General features: G+C 35.0%; 1 protein-coding gene across 4 annotated transcripts in view; it reads right to left on the bottom strand.

Moving 5' to 3' along the window:
• LOC116347161 (5-hydroxytryptamine receptor 1) overlaps positions 1–20,301 on the bottom strand; it is a 113,315-nt gene that overhangs the window by 22,013 nt on the left and 71,001 nt on the right. For 2 of the 4 annotated variants that reach the window (XM_031777646.1, XM_031777645.1), the window contains exon 3: positions 17,628–17,685. The exons of 1 other annotated variant lie outside the window; for it this stretch is intronic. The gene's annotated coding sequence lies outside the window, so the exon portion shown is untranslated. Of the gene's footprint in view, positions 1–17,627; positions 17,686–17,932; positions 18,040–20,301 lie in introns of those variants that run through there. One more of the 4 variants, XM_031777647.1, reaches the window with a different exon arrangement.

Here is a 20,301-nt window from a genome sequence, read left to right as displayed (position 1 = left end):
AGTGATTAAAGAGTTTGCGACGAATTCAATATTGTGTGTGTGCGAAAACGATTATTTTAGCGATGAAGAAAACCTTCAGCATGCATATGCTATTTTTTTTTTATTGACTTTTTGTATTGTGTGTGTGCGAGCGCGCTTGTCGTTACCATGCTCAAAATAGCATGAATGAAACTAGAACATTTCTCTTTTGGTGGTTGTCAATCCCTTTCTTTTGATGAATCTTTTGTATTGGGTATGTCACTTTGTCATGTGCGTATGTAATTGGAGCAATGGTCAATGCATTTCATGTGATTTTATTTACGGTTTTTGTACGATTTTTCGTGCCATAGATGTGCTCATCAAAATCGACACGAACGAATCTTTGTATACCATAAATCGCATATGTCTATAGTATGTGTACGGTGTTAGCATAAATAACCGCTTTTCTAACTAATGGGGAAAAAAGTTTTTTAATTAAAATCCAGATATGTCACATAACGATTACTTAACATACCGATTTTGTTACGCGAAATGGGATGCATTACATACGCATCGATAAAACACTTTACGGAAAATGTTTGAATATATATATACAATTTTTTTTTGAATCTAGCATACAATCTTCTGTGTCATACACAGAAACACACCGTCGCTCACAAATATTAAAGCGCTTAAACATAATAAAAGTTTGTCGTACGCATTGAATGCCAACATACACAAGCAGAGAAAGTGAAAGAGAGAGACTCTAAGTACTCTTTAGTACTTGACTTTGCCTTTGTTTGTGTTATCATACTTCTTTCATCAGCGCACCGTCGTTACTCTTACACAATAATCATTATTATCAAGAATAACTACAGCGCATTCAGATTAAGAAATTCAAATAGATTTGAATACCGAAAAAAAGATGAAGACTAAGCAAGAAGAAAAGCGAATAAAATGTTAATTCGGAAAGCACTCAAAAAGCTTCACTTCGTTTTTTTTCTCTAAGCAACAAATGTACAAATCGTGTTTTTGTCAGTGTGGAACATCAGCTCAAACTGTGCCGCCCACGTACATTTTGGTGCGACAAACGTCACAAGTAAAGTGAAAATGCGATACTCATCAATGATAGTGTTGTTTTTTTTTGCATAGCATTTGATACTCAAACCGCACACTCTCTCTCACACATGTGTACATGTTCTAATCAAACCTGTATTTTTTTCCTCTCGACATTTATAACTGAGACAAGCTATCGGCTGACATTTTCCACACTATTCATTCGCAATAAAACACTTGAATGAATGTTCACTATTTTTCATTTGGTTTCATTCAGCATGCAAATAGTTGATTTAGTTCATTCCATTTGATGAATTCAATTATAAATTCGCTTTCAGAACTAAAACTCTGTATACATATCAACGGAGTAAACTATTTTCGATTGGTAAATGTGATTAAGGTTCCAAAATTGCGAATTTCCGATCATTCCGGAAAGTTATTTGAAACAGCTCATGGGAATAATTCAATCCCTTGACTACTTGGTGTGTGCGTGTTTGTATGTTTTTGCTATATCGTTTTTGTCATTCAATTGAATTTTCAAGTATCGCTTTTTCTGTCTGACTCTCCTACATCGTTTCCTTCCGCACGTCATTCAACAAAATTAATTCTTGTCGATGTAGTGCTAGCATTGGGCTTTTTTTCTATTTTGTTTATGTGACTTTATACAGTGATGTGCTGTATCGAGTCAATATTGCTGTTCAATGCAATAAATGTTATATTATGAATGATGAAAAAATTGTATTGATTGAATATTCGGTAGATTTGGAAAACGACGCGTATGAGGTCAATGCTGTGCTGTGCTAGCAACCAAGCGTACAAACGACACATATTCGATCAAACGAAAATAATGGCCCAGATAGATTCCAAATGGAGGCGAACACATCGTCACTGAATTTGACGTATATAAATTGGACGGTGTTTGTAAAAGTTAACTTTTCGTTTTAGTGATAAATTGCCTTGTGCGTATTATCATCACATGCACATTTTTGCTTGGTGCTTTCGAATTCAATATTTTGCACCACATACACATACTCCCCCCATCCGGCCATCACAGCCAAAGCGTTAAAGTCAATGGAATCTCAATGAATTTAGACACTTGCTTCGTTCAGCGTATACGGTTTTTTTCTTCTTCTGCTGTGTCTGTATATCTACCGAATAATAGAGCACATATAATCACGTTTCGTCAAAGCTGCCATAAATAAAGGATCTTCAAATATATTATATCGCTTCTATGCTGCAAACAAAGTCAAGCAGCAAAAATTCATGAACCATGTAATCACGCAGATGAATTATTATAATATACTTATTATGTGCTATATACTATACTTAAGTGTTATGACGAATACAAAGTGAGTACACCGTTGTCATTCCCGGTCACATTCACTGATATGTACACAATTTCGCGCATCGCAAAATGTCAACATTCATTTTGTGCGGCATAAAGTTGTGTGTGAAAGTTTAGCTCCGCCATCTGTGTTCTTTTAACTTTCTTCATTACTGACCGAAAATGTGGGTCTTTTACCAAAAACACGGATGGGCACAGTTGTTTAACGAAAGAAGCTATCGAGAAAATGATACCCGAGAAAATTATTACAATGTTTGAAATTGGAATTTTTTTCGGCGCCAATTTATTGAGTATATTCAAAAGTGGCACAACCATCTGGCCAATTTTCTGGAAACCACACAATATTGCTCAGCATTGAATGTATTTGTGATCAATTTTGCAAATGTGACCAAAGGCACTTTAAGATATGAAGGTCTACGTCTTCTTCGTTTCCAAAGCGTAATAAATTTTTCTTTTTTCCGAATAAAAATCACAATACCATTTTTGTCTGTTTGTAACATATTTTTTTCGGCTACCAAATAGTTGTTCGTGAGTGGAAGTTATGATAGAATGCCCATAAATTTGGATGACTGTTTGATAAAAAAGAACTGAATAAGATGACATCTTTTTTTTCTCTAATCAAAAGCCAGAAAAACGAAGAGATTTATTGCATTGGAATTGTGGCACAAAGACGTCACTGGTATTAATGATATCATTGGATCTGAGAATTAGGCCATTTTTTGATCTTAAATCATTTCGACCATAATTTTTTCTCGTCTCTCTGCCACGAATTTCACCATCATTGTGAATGTAACATTCATTTCACCCACACGCACCACCACCAGTCTTTTTCAGCCCATTGTATATTCCACTTCTGATGGTTTTCTGTTCGCATAATAGAGAAAATAGTATATGTGGAATGTATGTACAAGCTCTTGGCTGTTTATCTTCTTGGAATGTCTTTAAAGAATGCAAAAGGTATTCTCTTATGAGTCATAAATGATCTCTTCAACGAGTATAATGATCCAAAAAGCTACGTTATATGTTACATGATGTGATGAAGAATGGGATTCGTTGTAATGAGAGTTATAAAACACAAAAAGCAGTGGCACTGAGAGCAAAGAGAGTGAGTGAGAGAGAGAAATGAGAAATTAGAATAAAAACACCGGAAAATCACACAAACTTTTAATATGAAAATAACAAATGTGAACTGAGTGGTGAGACACGATAGAAAGGTTACTGAAGAAATCAAGTTAAGCTCATTACGATACACCTGGATACTTGTGATATAAGAAGCGGCGGCACAAAAAATCAGTGAATGAAGTGAAAATACGACCAATTTATTCTTGTTTCGGATGCGATTCACTAGATTTCTTCCTTTTTACGTTGGCGTTTTTTTTTCGCTCATCTCAAGTGTTTAATCTGAGGCGTGTGAAATTTTTGCGCATGCATTAATTTCTTGTGAATAATTAAGCTTCGCTTGAGACATTTATTTAAGCGTAATTATGCTTGAAATAGCTGTAATGACAAATCCTAAATCGGATGTATATTACATTCCACCATGAACGTGCTTACGCATAAACGACAGATGAGAAGAAAGTGAAAAAATGTGTGCCAAATGCAGTACATACTTGAAGTTACATTATTATTATGGCAATGGAAGCGATTTTCATTTATAAGTGAGTAAAAAGTCACGTAAAACTCATATTCGCTGCGGAAATTCATATCAACTCCGCACAGTTCATGCATAGAGAAATAGAGTGCGCGAGAGAGAGAGAAAGAGAGAAAGAAAGAGAGAGAAGGAGAACTAATCCACTTTGGTACTTCAATCTCTGAAAACTGTGTAATGGCATTTCTTTTGATTAATGATTTCTGCTTCATATTTTTCTTCTCTATTTTATTCCGTTTATTTGCTTATTTCATTGCATCAGTCATTCATCTGGAATATATCGGTTATGCGATTTTGTTGCATCATTGAATACTTTAATTTTCGTAAGTGAAAATAGGATTCAAATTGCATTCGTTTTGGATTTGGGCCAGTAAAATGATGGCTTCGATGCAGACTTCACTTGAATGTTGTACATTCTTCTCATAATGCATATAACTTCTATGATATAATATAAGATATTTAAAAGTGATTACAAAATTCGCATGAAATGCGCCAATACAACACGGCACCGAACTGCACTCTACTTTTGATTGAGTCTAATAAGAATAGAAGGAGGGAGAGCGGGAATCATTACGATTCAGTGATTCACAAAACGACATTCAAATGGGAAAAATTTTCCGGCTGCCTTTGTTTAATGGAATCACATTACATCTTGATTTTCTCTCATATGTTTCCGTATTTTGTGAGTGCCGTAACCTTTCCAAATTCTCTGCAATAAATCGGTTTGATTCGTGTTTTGTTTTATTTCTGTGGATTTTATGCGTTTACTTGTCAGATGAAACATTTTCGAATCGAATTGAGGCGTGTGTGTGTCGAACTTTGAGCCGCGTTTGATTCGTTTACTGGCCCATATAATAACAGCGTTCTGTGTTTATGTGTAGTTGGCTTTGCAAAGACCTTTTTTCTACCGTAAATGACAAATATTTTGATGCAAAATGACACAACAAACAGATTTTCGCATTCATCAACTCATCTCTCTCTCTCTCTCTCTCTCTCTCTCTCTCTATCTCTATCTATCTATCTATCTCTCAAAGGTTACAAAGTACAGTCAAAGACTTCGGCGATACTTTGGCATGGAGCCATGATGAAAAGAAAACCGAAGAGAAAATGCCACGAAAGAATGAGACGAAAAGAGAATTAGATGGATAGATAGAAGTCAAAGAGTTTGTTGCTCATCCAAATGCGCATCACCTTTCGTATCGGCCGACGAACGTAACAAGACATATGTCTTCGCATGAATATTTATGGCAACAGTGTGTGATACATTTACTGATTACGGTACATATTGATGGTGTAAAAAGCATTAGGCCAAAAACCGAAACCAAGTGAAAAACGGTTTTCGGTAACATTGCGATGAAACACGAAAAACACGATGTAAAAATAAGACCGTTCATGAGTATTTATGCTCTCACACGATCCACGGGATATTCGGATATGTTACATATTGGTGGTTTGTGGGAATGAAGCAATATTTTATGGATATTGCATTACTCATCGTCAATGGTTTGATAGCGAACACAGATCACAATAAAAAAAGTAAACGCCGAGTCAGTAAAAAAAAACACACACACACAAGAGAAATGCTAAAAGAGCGCCGAATAAGACAAAACACGAAAACATCCAACATATCAAATGGGAACTGTACAGCAAAAGTGATCGGATTTTCGGATACAGAGAGACAAACAACGAGAAAATAAAATCAAAGGAATATTTCAGGTGTCATTTGGGTCAACTATTTTTACTTCAGGCTCCATGCCTTAATGCTTACAGCCTTGAAACGACAAATTTGCTGTTTGATTTTATAACGGTAAGCAAGCGCACACATTCTTCACACCACTAAATTACCTGAGAGAAAAACGAGAGAGAGAGAGAGAGAGAGAGAGAGAGAGAGAGAGAGATAGAGCAAAGCAAAGCAAAGCAATGAGGAAGAGAGGAAAAAAACAGACACGTACAAATCCGACAACTCATTGTTGGCATTTCGCTTGATACATAACAAAAACTGATAAATTCCATTTGGCTGGTTTGCGTATTCAACAGCAAATAAAAATACCGATAACATACTTGAAGCATGTACATTTAAGGGCTTATGGTTAGAAGCGCCAAGATACGAACCTAACGTAAAAACCACCATTTTTTGTGTTATTTGTATGTGTGAATGTTCCTTGGCAAACAGCAAAACATTAGGGAAATGTTCATGTTGCTTCGCTGTTTTTCCCTTCCATAGTAACGCGCATTGACTATTGCTTTTTCTCTGCATCACTCTCTCTCTCTCTCTCTCTCTCTCTCTCTCTCTCTCATTGTGACGGTGTGCAGCTGAACACAACGTGTTGCTAAATGGATTGATGTATTAATGTTCAGTGTGAATGTATGTGTACTTTGCTTGCTGTGCACTGTTTAAACTTACAATTATTTTTAACGAGCATGCAAACTTCATATCGGAAGCAAAACAAACTAAATTAGCAACTATGTGCAATGTTGAAATATTTCACCACATTTCATCAGAAGCGCAATGGAAAAAAAGAAGAATAAAAAAAATACAACAACCAAACGTCTCATTTCACATCACCTAAAATACGTAATGCGCGAAATATCAGCGAGCAAGCGCGCATTTAACAAAATTGAAGTAAAAAAAAGAAAACGTGAAAACTAAAAAACCATTTCAGCCAAAATAAACAGGCACTACACTCAACAACACAGAGCACATATCTTTAAATCGCATTAGTCGCCTGTTAATTGTTTACAAGCCAACTGAATTTTGTTGAATAACGAATGGCATCCGTTCGTACACACATCAAATGTCATTCGATTTGAAATGATGGCGAAAGAGAGGAAGAGATGAGAAAGAGCAACAGAACCAGAATGAATGAGATGGCAAGATTGCAAGTGGTAATGATAACTATGATATTTTTCCGCTCTTCAAATGGAGTAAGTAAACAAGTGGAAATGCATGATGAGCGTAGAAATGCCATTTTGTCAATATGATGAATTTCATGCACTAACACATTCACGATATCCTGTGCATGCATAAGCACCCACAATGACAAAACATAAATTTAAGATCAAATTTACAAACGAAAATCCAAACGGAAATTTACTTGAGCTCGAGCGATAGCATTTGTTGGCTGTATATAGACGCATTCACGGAATGAATGTGGTGCGCGCGGCAATAAACGTAAATGTGACATAAATTAAAATTAGAAATTGTGAATTAAAAGAGAAAACAAGAAATGTTCAAAAGCATTAAAAAAACTGAAAACTAACAATTATGTGTTGCCGAGAGTCAAAGCAAATGGAAATTTAATTTTCACGACAAAATAAAAATGTAAAATGCCGCACGAAAAGCGGCAATCAGAAACAGAACAGTGTACAACGGTTCTCATTGCATTTGCAGGCCGAACAAGTAAACCAATAAAAAGCACAGAAAAGTCGGTCTCATATAAATACTGCCAATCGCATGCATGCACATTATGTGCTGTTGTGGTTTTTGTTTATGTTTTCATTTTCTTCCATTTCGATTGGGAATTAAATGGTCGACGTGCAATGCTATTAATGTGTACGTTGTTAGTTCTGTTGATCATTTACGTTGTTTTCAACAATAATGGAGCAAAACATTTTTTATACTTTTAGCCATCCAACGGCGATTACAAATCGAATAACACACATTTCTAATCGAATCGAATCATTTGCCATTTTCAATTGATTGGTAAACACAATGTAATGAACTCGAGCTTCATAAATTATGTGTGCGTGTGTTTGTGTGCGCTCGCACGCTTTTTTAGCGTCTCAAATGTGCATATGACATCGAAGAAATGTTTCTCACATTTGCAAGAAACGTTTATTTTCAGCATTCTAAATATAAACTAGCCATGAAATGTGCAAGGGTCGACCGCACTTTCTCATTAAGCACTCGCTCTAAACACCCCCCCACTCTTTGTTTTTCTCTTCCTTTCTCAATTTGAGTTCATTGTTGGGTAATATTTCAAGGAGAATGCAGTAGTTCAAGTCGAACCGATATAAAAGAGTCGCTGTCATTAAGAAAAAAAAAGAACTGTGGTCATTTTATTGATGCGATGAAATGACAAGCCTCGTAAATTCTATGTACAAACAATGTTTTATGAAGAAAAAAAAGAAAATAAATAAAATATGGCGATGTCGAAAATCAGCGACGCATATTTTGTTTTGGTGAAAATTGAGAAATCTGTTTGTGGTACGAACCAAAAAAAGCAATTCCAAATCACATCGGCAAGGAATTTAATATCACTGATGTTTGATCTTTATTATATTTTCCAATTACCTAAATCCCACCATCGTGATAATTATATCAAAAATCAAACAATTTTATCGTCGCTAAAATGGATATTACTTAGTCTGGTTGAGCATCAAAATCGATTCTACACCGAATTGTTATGGATTCGAGTCAGAACCAGACCGAAGAATAAAAAAAATCTAGAGATAAAAAAACAGAAAATTACAGCGATGTTCACGATTTTATTTAATTTCAGTGTTATGGAAACTGTTGTGCTCTTAGATAAAATTCGGTGGCAATGGAACCATATATGACATTGACGTCTGAATGTCGATGTTATATTGCGGTGTACCGTCTCACTTGTGATTCAATCAATACGATAGAGATATTCGATTATTTATTCAAAAGCCCATTCACCAAATATCATATTTTGCTTACATGAAATTACACCCAACGGAGACACACACACACACAGAGAGAGCGACGATTCTGTCAATCGATGAGCACTTCGTTTTTATGGCTGATACTTGATCAAGATGACAATGTTTTTTTTTTCACTTTTTTGCGAAAAGCGTGCATGTATACCAGAAATTACACTTAAAAACCCGAAAATTATTCGCATTGAATTTATTCGTGTATTAAATGTAAAGACATTTTGGCAATGAGATGACACATCGCATGTTTGTGAATGCGGAACGAAATGAAAACTGTGCAATAAAAATTTATCGAAATGTGCATGTATTCGACACTATTTGCTGAGCTTCACGCTCTTTTGTAGAAGTTATTTCCATCGAAATTACTTTGATCGCGTTGGCGTCATTCCTCTGTTGGTTTTCACTTCGCTTCACTATTTGTTTTTCTTTCTTTCTCTCTCTTTCTCTCTCTCCTCTTCTCTCCATCAATTTCGCTTTGCGTCGTTGAATACACGTCGTTTCGACTTTTGCATTTGCATTACAAAAATTAGACATTTCGATCAAGTTAGAATATTTACAGCTGCACGTTATATAATTATCGTTGAATTTACATAAATAGTAGGAAACAGACCCCAATCCAAAGTGAAATTTTGTTGATTCAAAATATGCGCAAAACAAAAAAAAAGAAACAAATCGAAGAGAAAAAACGGCAAACGACCAAAAAAAAATTAGCAAACGCTGTGCTTTGTTATTATTAGTACAATGTGCAGATTTGCTTGGCATATTGACATGTGAGAGATGATTTGTGGCATTTGTGCACGCAAAAAAGAACGAAATTATTTTCATTTCCCTCTTATTTTTTTATTTATTTTCAAAACTATAAAACAGTGCAAAACTACCTGCCATATTAGTTTGTTCCAATTTTATTCGAAACCGATTGTTACAAACAACAAAAAGGCCCACAATCTTTTGCAAATCACACCACAATTTTTAAAATAGAATTATAAAACTATAACATCAAACGCGGCTAATGTAGCTTATTATTGTGATTGGTCGTTTTTTTTTTCTCTCTTCATTTTGTGTGAGCTCGATGGTGTTTCCGTCAATTTCTTTTCCGTATATATTGTTGCCATTTAAAAAACCACTTTTGTTCCGCTCCTTTGAGCCAAGAATATGGAGAGAGGCATATAATTTGTGGTAAACAGTTATGGGGCCACCAATGATGTTGCTTTTTATGAGCATTTTTCACGCGCACTCTCCATTGAAATTAGAAACGAAATGAAAAAAAACTGTGTATCGATAATGATTGGTATTTGCGACTGGCAACGAATGAGTTTGTTTTGGCAGTTCGCTGGATTGTTTTTTTCTTCCATTTCGAATGCCTTTCAAATGATTTATGTCAAGAAAAAATATCCTTTGAAATATCACTTTGTTGTTTACAGTTGGTCGAAATTTGGTGCGAAAGATGCACTGGCACTGGCAACAGGCACTGTAGTTTAAAATTTGAATTTGCAACTTACTTAGAATGCAATCAAAACATTAAATTCAGAGAGACATTGAGAGGAAAAACATAGAAAATCAATATTTATGAAATGTTTTTTTTTTGATTTTCAATTGAAGTGGTGTGATATGTTTTCTTTTTTCGCCACGATTTCAATGCCAACAAAAGTTTTCATCGTAAAATTTAATCGAAAATAGACTAAAAATATTGGCAATGTTCCGATTGTATTTTTTTAGCGTCAGCAGATTAAGAGCATTCGAGAAATCATCGTACAATAAATTATTTTATGCTTGAGGAGAGAACAAAATTCGTTCGGCTTATCACTGACCATTTCTGTTCATTTCTCTTTAAGTGGTCGCACTCACACACAGAGCAATTTGAACATCATTACGATTACACTTGTTTTCGGCTCACAAATCTTACATATTCCCATTTTATTCACAGCACATGTTTGATAATATACTGTAGTTTTCCTTTATCCAATAACAGACTCACACACAAATTATTAATATTGGTTGCGTAGATTTCAAGACATTAGCTTCGGCATTAGGTTGACAGTTTGTGAGCGTGTTCTAATGGTGTCGTAATATACCATGTATTCTATACAATGGACAAATTGCCGATGTTCGTATCGCTATACGACACATTAATAATGTTTACAAGAGTGAAATACTTGTATTCGGAATTCATGTGTGTTGCAAAACAGCAAGCGCACACTTAAATCCACCGCATAGATCTACTCAATTTCCATTCACATTTGGTAGCTGTAGCTCGAATCAACACATGTACTACACACATTGCCTTGCAAGCATACATCAAACAAAACCATGAGATCGTCGTCAGTTCACAACGACCAGCGAATATTTATTATCATGAAAAATTCGTGATGGGAACGAATTAAGCGTGTGTTTTGTGCTTTTGACTTTCATTATGCAGTGCGCCAGAGAGTAACACACTCACACACACTCAATCGAATAAGTGGTGGCTAACATTGAGTGACTTGGTGTAAGTTGTACATTTTTATGAATTCTTCAAAATAGACTTGGCTTTCAAGTTTTCTTGTTTCTGTATGTGGATGTGTGTGTGTGCCAGGTTCTTGTTTTACTTGTTTTTTTTTTTCTTTTTGATGGTTTGCACTTTCATTCGAAGCGAAAGAAAGAACATTAGTATTAGATTGTTCAACGAGCATGTCGTCCTTCTTTCGTCCGCTTTTTGCCAATTTCATTTAGTGAAGCAGTTCTTTTCACTAGTTTTTCTTATTAATTTCATCCACCATTGTATAATGTTGAAAGCAATCGAGATCGTGCATTTGCTATCCCCCATATATTTTTGCTGCTTTTGCTTATTGATGTTGATGCTATTTTTTGAGTTTGCATTGGCGAGTGCCATTGCCTTTGTTATTCCTATATATTTGGAACGTGGTGTTATTTTGACTGGGACAAATGTCAACGTAAAAACCAACCATTATGCGCTTTTTTTACCCTCTCGCTCCTCAACTCATTTCTCTTCGATGTTTTCGCTTCTGTGGAAATTGTTGTTTCATGTTCGGTTCGCGATGTGGATTGGTCTTTCCCATTTGCTTATTTACACATTCCGTCTCAATCACTTGTATGTGATTTTTCGAAGCAGAAGCTTTTATCGTTATCGCTATTTTAGTAACTTATGTGATAAGGAATACGAAGTGTGCGCCACAAGCACTGGCCATTGTATCATTGACCAAATAATAACCGTAATAAAATATTTTGAAGAAGATACTTGATTTCGTTAGTGTCATCTTCAGCATTGTTGTGCAATCGGTGTCATTAAGATAGCAACGATGCATGCAGTGACCAAGTGAGACAACGCAGTGTATGAAAGAGATGGAGTAGTGTAAAAATGCGTTTGTTCTATTGTCGTTCGGTGACGAAACACCAAAGTGCCATACAATCCAGTAAACCATGTGCAAACGGCAGCGCATCAAACAATAAATTCTGATTTTTTTTGCCCTCTATGGATGTGTGTGTTTGTGTTTGTGTGCTGTTCTGCAAAACAAATGACGAAAGTTGAACATCATTTGTAATTTATAAATTTATAATCAGAAGCGCTCGAATGTAAATATTGTGTGTGTGTATTTTGCTATTGGGTTTCATTCATCAAGCTTGCTTACAATCGCACACTTTTTGTCCATGATAAAAGATACGGTGGTGTACGTCAATGCATATGTGGCTCTCATGAAATTCTGAATAGCATCAACAGCGCCAGCATAAACATCATCATTGTAAAATGTATCTCAGCAAAAGTAGCATTTTTTTTCTCATCTTCTTTGCCATTCAGTCTTTTTCATATTCAGAGAAACAAAACATACACAGAGCATAGCATATAACATTTTCATTCGCATTCATTTTAATCTCTCTGGTCATTATTTGCCTTTTTCAAACAATCCATTCTCATCAAATTGTCTTCCCAATTTTCATCTTTTTATCGACGTTTTTGTCTTTGTCTCACAGTTATCTCATAATGATTAATTAACAAAGCACAAGCAAGGGCAGCAACAAAAACAAACAACCAAGTCAAAAGGAAAACGTTTTCAGAGCAGATTCAATCCTCGGAGCAATGCACACGGATAACAAATACAATGAAAAGCAACAGAACGACGAAGTAAAGCTAATGTTTTTGGAAAATAAAAAGCTGCTGGCTAGAAAATACTAGAGAGAAAAAAAGAATTCCTTTAAAATAAGACACATAATTCGTCAAAAGGACTTTTCCCCCATTTATTCAGTTCTTGAGTGCAATTCGTTTCAATTTTTTTTGTCGAGAATGCTAAAGAAAGTACGCTGTGAAAATGAGAAATATTTAATGATTCTCACCTCAAAAAATGACAACAACAACAATAATAAGAGAAAAAGAAAAGAGGGAGAAAAAAAAACGAATCATGGTTATTATAAGAGTTATCAGAGCACTTGCAGTTTTTTTATTTCACATCGTCAAAGTTTGTCGACAACTATCTTGACGACGACCCCTTCCTTTTCACATAAATTGTTCTCATTCCATATAAATCGCTGTAATGAGAATCAGCTAAAAATATTAATTAATTAAAAACCATAAAAATGGTTTTATTAACCCTACATTGCCTGCCATCTCTATGTTTCACCATCATATTTCAAGTTGCACATTTCATTTGTTCATTAGACAGTCAGATTGAATTTGATCTCGGTTATAACTGTTCATTCGATTTCAATGTTTTTACTTTAAAGCGACCGAATTACTTTAATTTCCATTAGGCGAAATTGCATAGGAATATTTTGCCAAAATGTATAATTTTGGAGGAGATAACAACAATAACGATGATTGACCCGGCGACGCTTGTGAGAACGCATGTCCGGAGAAAGATAATTTTTCAAGCGCAAAATGCCTCTTATCTTACAGGCATTTGAAAACCTATTCCATTTAAGCCATTAGCGAAAAAGAAATCAAAAAATGGCAAACGCTCATTTTGCATTCCAACCTCAATGGAGTCGAGTAGAAATCATTGAATGTGAGTGCCGAGAGAGAAGACGAATGACCTTGAGTGCGAGAACGATAGTGAGCAAGACTCCCTGTCGAAGGAAACGAGAGCGAGAAAAATAGTGAGAGTGTTGATCTCAATGTGGCAGCTATGTTCGACAACTGGAATGCCGTACAAAATTCAGTGTGAATGTAAAAATAAATGATGGCAACAAGAACAGGTTCTAGATCGAAAAAATGTTGCAAACAACACAAAAATGCCAAATATACAAAAGAGATAAATGAAAATGGCGTAGAATAGGAAGAAACGATAAATCGATTTCCGGAACAAAACAGCTTTCCATTATAATATCCTGTTAATCGATTTTTCAATGCAAACGGCGACGATGATGTCAATCGGTGATAAAAACATCAGGTAAACTCATGCTTGTTAGTTCATATGCACAAATAAACACACACTTTAAAGCTAGTTTCATATTTTGCATGCCGATTTTATAGACTGTTCAACATTTCATATCCATATAAAAATGAGGGTATTTAACATTTAATGCATGAAGTTGGTGTTTAGTTTTTTTTTCTTCTGCTATGCCCATTATATATGGGTATGGTCAACTGAGTGAAAATGTGCATCGCACGACTGGCTACGTGCCTTGTTGTTGCAATTCAATGACTTGGCACGCTTTGCATGCTTTGCGACATCTGATTCAGATTCGATAATAAAATACGTGCAAATATAATTTTAGCCTATTGCTTGCCATTATTTTGCTTCTAAATATGTATACAGATTGATAGTTTGAATGTACTCGCTGAGGATGACACATTGTCGAAATGCATCCGAACCATTGTTTCAATTATTGTTATTTATTTGAATAGAATTCTTGAAATTAAATTGGCAAAGTCATAAAGGTGCAATATACTTAAAACAAACTGTGTTTTATTTCAAAATCTTTGATATTTGATGGACTTTGCGGATAAAGAAGTTTTGTCGTTTTTTAAAAACAAATTTAAAGTATACAGATTGATCTGTGTGCATGGTTGGCTTGTTCATTGTTTCTTCTCTCTTTTTTTTTATTTCAATGTGATAACTCATATATTATATCGACCAATACAAAATCAAATGACATAAATCGGAACGTCTCATGTTTGCCATGGATTTGTCTGCTCCGATGGTGAAATTGCGATAATTTAGCTTACATACGACCATGGCTTTATATGGCACACAAATAAAAACAACAAAAACGTTAATTTCACATGGGAATTTGGGAATTCAGTTGAATCGGTTATGGGTAGATGAAGTTCGTGCTTCTTTGTTTTTTTTTTTCTTTTTAATTTAGCTTATGTTGAAAATTTTCCGAAATTGAAAAAGCAAAACAGATTACATCCGTTTGGTATTTATAGACATGATGCATGTATTTTTCCATTTTCTCTGGATGTACGAACACAACATGCTAATATTAAATCAACCGATTTCAACTGTTCCGAAGTCAAGGGAAAGAGAGGAGTGGAAACGGAAAAAGTGAAAAAAACGAGATTGCTTTGAAACCCCAAAAATGGATAGATAAGAAAAACTCCATTTCAATAAATAATTACTCAATAAAACGAACTGCATTTGATGCAATTACATCAGCGAATTGCATTTGGTTGTGGCATGTCTGTGTTTATGTATACATAGTATGGGGCCCATATCAAATTTTGCTGTGATAAGATTTACGAACTCTTAACACGCAATAAATGTTACCGTTGAAAGTGCAGTAAATACATGCACACGTGCGCAATCATACGAATACGATGGCTTTTTTTGGGGGCATGTACAAAATGTGCAACATGCTTATGTGTCCGTACACTGTTCCAGGCTCAAATCGGCTCAAATTGTACACTATATTCTTGATGAATTTCTTTATACTTAAAGCTCTTTACACAAATGCAAACGGTTTTCAAACATTTGTACACTAATGCCTTATCTGCTGTGGTATGCTTTTAACACTCAGCTCGGCTCATGTGGTTCACATGTTTCTCTCTCTCTCTCTTTCTTTCGTTCTCCGTTTCTTTTTCTCTAATTCTCATTTGCTGCATTTCAGTACAGTTCCTGTTACGTTATTTCGTTTTATTCTGAACATCAACATCAAAGCGAATAAAAAAAAATTGACTCCGGAAATTTTTTTGTGGCATGTTGTCCTGATAAACATGTCTAACAAATTGCTGGCAAAACCGATGAAAGAAACGGTTTAAACGATGCTTACAACGAAACAAAATGCAAATAGGACAAGTTTCTTTATTTCTTCTACCTCTTTAGAAAATGATTCAAATGGAATAGGTTGGGAATGAAACGACACAACCAAAAGTGAAAAAAGGCGAAAGAAAAAAAACACCGTATGAGCAAGACGAATGTCGAAAATGGAAAGTGAAAATGAACCAACAGCTATTGTAAATTAGTGTTGTAATTACGGGCACTTTGAGTTTTCCAAAATGAAATTACATGAACAGTGCTGCTACAAACATGTAACATGGTAAGCTCAATATTGCGCCTCATCATTTCTGATGTACGAAGGCATGGGTCAGAAATGCAAACAAATTAACAAAGCAAAGCACAATTCGTGTATGACGTCATTTACAGGACGTTTCGAAATTTCAAAGCTTCGGTAATATGGACAGTGGACACATTACCATATACAAATTTTCAGAAAAATTACGATCGTTGCATCAGCGATTATGACGACGCACCACAAGCGTACGTACAATGTGAGTACAACGATAAAATAAATTATTTCAAATTACGAATATGATACAATTTTTTTTTGTTCTATCTCACTCCCATCGTCTTTTGGCCAACGGAAGGAAACAAGCGTACATACAACAAAAACAACAGATCTTCATAGCACTAGCGTAATGATTTCTTTCATCACATTGAGATATGGAAACAATCAAAAATCGTCAAATATTACACGAATATATTTCATAGCGAAATGGGTAGATAACAATAAAGTCGAATAAATGCGATAAAGATTTGAATAAATACAGTAAGTAATAAAAATTAATGGTGAAATATCAGCGAAATGATTATGCATAATATTTAACGGTAATATAACGATAAAAAAGACGAGCAAAAGAGAGAGAGAGAGAGAGAGAAACCAAGGAGCCAACATTTTACGCGTATTACGAAAAAATGTTAAAACATAAACTGCACTAGATGTATCGTATATGTATGATTAAACGGAAGACGTCGAACAAAACGACGTTCATATAACATCGTACACATCATCCGGGAAGTATGCGACTGATTTGCAAGTCAATGCGCCGTATAAATTAACACACACACATCGTTTAGTACATAACATGAATAAACATGCATTGTACACATCACCGTTATTATCTAATTAGTCTTGAAATCTTTTGAACAAACGTTTTTCCCTTGTGCTTTTCTTTACATTGTTGCGCGTTCATTGGCGCGCCATGTGTATGTTTGACAAATACCGCGCCTATTCACGTTGCTTATTTTTTTGTTGTTGTTCCGTTTAGTTTTGATTTCAATTAATATAAATGTTGCTTTTATTGGTGGCAATTGCAAACATCAACCGACAAATGATCAAATTTCAACGAAAATTACAGAGAGCCTGATGTCGTTATTTATAGCAACATTGACAGTGAATTTGCTTGTCATTTTCAACTAAAAATCACACACACACAAACACTTGGCCCACACATGTACCGAACGATTCGCATTTTACTCGAAACGAAATGGTTGAACGAAATCATTAGGTGCACTACACCGTTTCATTTATCAAAATGTTTAGCGGCAAATCAACACGCTAATTTGGTATAGCAAAAATTTTGTAATTCAATCGAGCCAACTCCGAATTTTGTTCGCATGGTAGAATATTCGAGATAACAATATTCTAAAACGGTGCGTATTTCACCTATTTCAATTTGACAATGAATCATGTTTCTTTGTAACTTGAAACTTATATGCTTTAACATACCGTTTTCATTGTTGAAGGGACTTTGTGCACGTTCACTATGTTGTTGTTCGCACCATGCCTAAGAGGAGAGTGAAGAGAAAAAGAAAACACGAAAAGGAAGAGTGAAAAGTGTTAATCACTGGCTTAATTGATATTTTGTATGATCCATGGTTATAATTTAAACTTTAATAGATTTCAAAACAAGCAACATTTTTGTGGTCGATTATAAGTTACACATTCAAGCGAAATGAACATATTTATCACCACAACTAAAGGAAGAAGAAAAAAAACCACGAACACCAACAAATTTACAACGAGAAAGTTACTTCAATATATGACGTTCGATGTGTACAGCTAAGTATATTATGAAGTTGTCAGACTGCTATTTTGCCCATATACAATTCATTGAGCAATATAAAGTTCTCAATTTCTCAATTAATGTGTCTAAATAATGTTTTGCTTGTGCACACTGCAAGAGTGCACTTGTGCAGTGATGGTTTTGACAGAGTTTCAGAAGCAACTAGCAAAATGAAATTATGAACAACTCAATCAAAGTGATATATGTTTGTGTGTGTGTGTATTCATTAGAAGAATGCATTTTTAAGTGAAACAACACATGTGACTTTTTGTTCTATATATCAAGCTTGAACAGTCATGGATTGAGAAATTTCGATTTTAATGGCCAAAACAATGATTATTCACTGATTTGGCATACATGTTTTTTTCGTTTGCAATTTAAGTTTTAAGTTTCGATCTTTGATAGAATGTATTCGAATGGTATGATGGTATTAGTGGATATGCATTATCATATACTGTCTTCCCACGCAAACAAAACATTACATCTTTCTTATTATTATCTCCTTTTTTTTTCATTTGTTCAGAACAATTCATATACTTGATGCTCAATTACAGTTATGTAGTCTGTCAAAAAATAATATGCAAGCGAATGAATGATATACTTGTGTTATATTATGATGCCGACTTCAAATGTTCTGAACGTGTGTCGATTGTCTGTCAAAAGCGTTGCTTTGATTGAAATATTCCTTTTTTTCTTCTTCTTACAGAGAATTTGGTGTTATTGCTATTGTCGTTCAGCTTAATATGTGGCAACTAATTATTTCACGCGATAGACACATTAAGGGGAGCCCACTTTAATGACCAAGCATTCAGCAAATGGCTATCGAGTTTGCTGAATTGCCGTGCAACAGCAACAAAAAAAAATCATACGAGAGCGTGTTGAAAGTGGAACCGTTTTGTACCGTACAAGTGAATGTAATAAATTCTGGTGTGCATTCAAGGATTTCAACATGTCAAATGAGGTCTCGTACTCGATTTGAAGTTTTCGCAATTAAAGAGAAATTTGTGTGAAACGTTTTCTTTACTCTTTTGCTTTTTCTAATTTTCTCGATATTTATCGAAAATCATTGAAAAAAAAAAATCATCGTCAACGCAATTGACTCACTCAAGTTGTTGACTGACATTTTGTGCGCCTGGACCCATTACTATATTTTTACAATTCATCGACTATAATTAGTCACATTAAATACAAGAAATTCGCATAAATCACGTCCGAAATAAGAATTCAAATTGAGCAAATTCGCTATTATCAGAGCACTTGATTTTCTTCAATTTAGCATTCGCTCTATCTCTCTCTATCTCTTTCTACCTTCCTACACTTTTTTTCCATTTATAAATTACATTTTCATTATTTTACTGCCCATTCATTGTGTCGAGAAAAAGTTTTTCCTCCATTTTCGCTCCAACGAACTTTGGCCCCTTTAGACGCATGCATTTAATTTTTCTTATTTCGGTGATAAACGAGCTGCACGAAGCAAACACAAATAAGTGACAATGACTTTGTTCAGTGTTCCGTACATAGGATGCTATCTGTATTATACACACAAATTCTGTTCTGGTATAGAGTGCTGATCACATTGCACAACAACAACAACACAAAAAAATTTGAACAGATTTGCAGTACAATGTTGGCCAGAAAGGAAATCAAGCAGGCAAAAAAATGTGACAAAAAAAAAGTATGGAGAGAAAATTCCAAAAGAACGGACAGCCCGGGCTGATGCAGCAATCTATTCGATGAATGAAATCTGTGTGTAACCGTGTATGGATGTTTATGATACAAAATGCAATAAGTGCAATCATTCACAGAACCGTACACATATTGCGTCAGTGTTTATCCAGTTATGAGAACCTGACCGCACACAGCTATGATGAAATCAAAGCGTTTGCTGCTTGCGTGCTCATGCTAAGAATCAAATGGGCGAAATGATTTTAACCTCACCCATTACAGACAATGGATTTTGTATTTTATGTATGATGTGCACGAAAATTGAATTATTATGCTCAACGTTCAATATAATACACGGAATGGAAATAATGTAAAAATGTTTTATGGAAACTGCTTGGAATGACGCAAATATTTAATACAAAAATCACTTCGATTATAATTAAATTTTACGTTGAAAAAACTCAAACAACTCAGTGCACCGGCCACTTGTATGTTCGTGTCTCTGAGTGCGGATGCTACGGTCATCAGGCTCTAAGCACAGAAAATTATGGACTAACGAGCACCGGGAATATTCTCAGCGCTTGAGAGTCTACTTGAGTGAAGCGGAAAGCCAATTTACAGCTGGAATTCAATTTTCCGATACGAGTTGTGGACGATGACATACACAGTTCG

Source organism: Contarinia nasturtii, unplaced genomic scaffold (genome assembly GCF_009176525.2).
Source record: "Contarinia nasturtii isolate CC-2019 unplaced genomic scaffold, AAFC_CNas_1.1 Cnas_scaffold_1699, whole genome shotgun sequence".
Taxonomy (NCBI): Eukaryota; Metazoa; Arthropoda; class Insecta; order Diptera; family Cecidomyiidae; genus Contarinia; species Contarinia nasturtii.
Note: the sequence above shows the minus strand (reverse complement) of the source record. Positions and strands in the feature narration are given on the sequence as shown.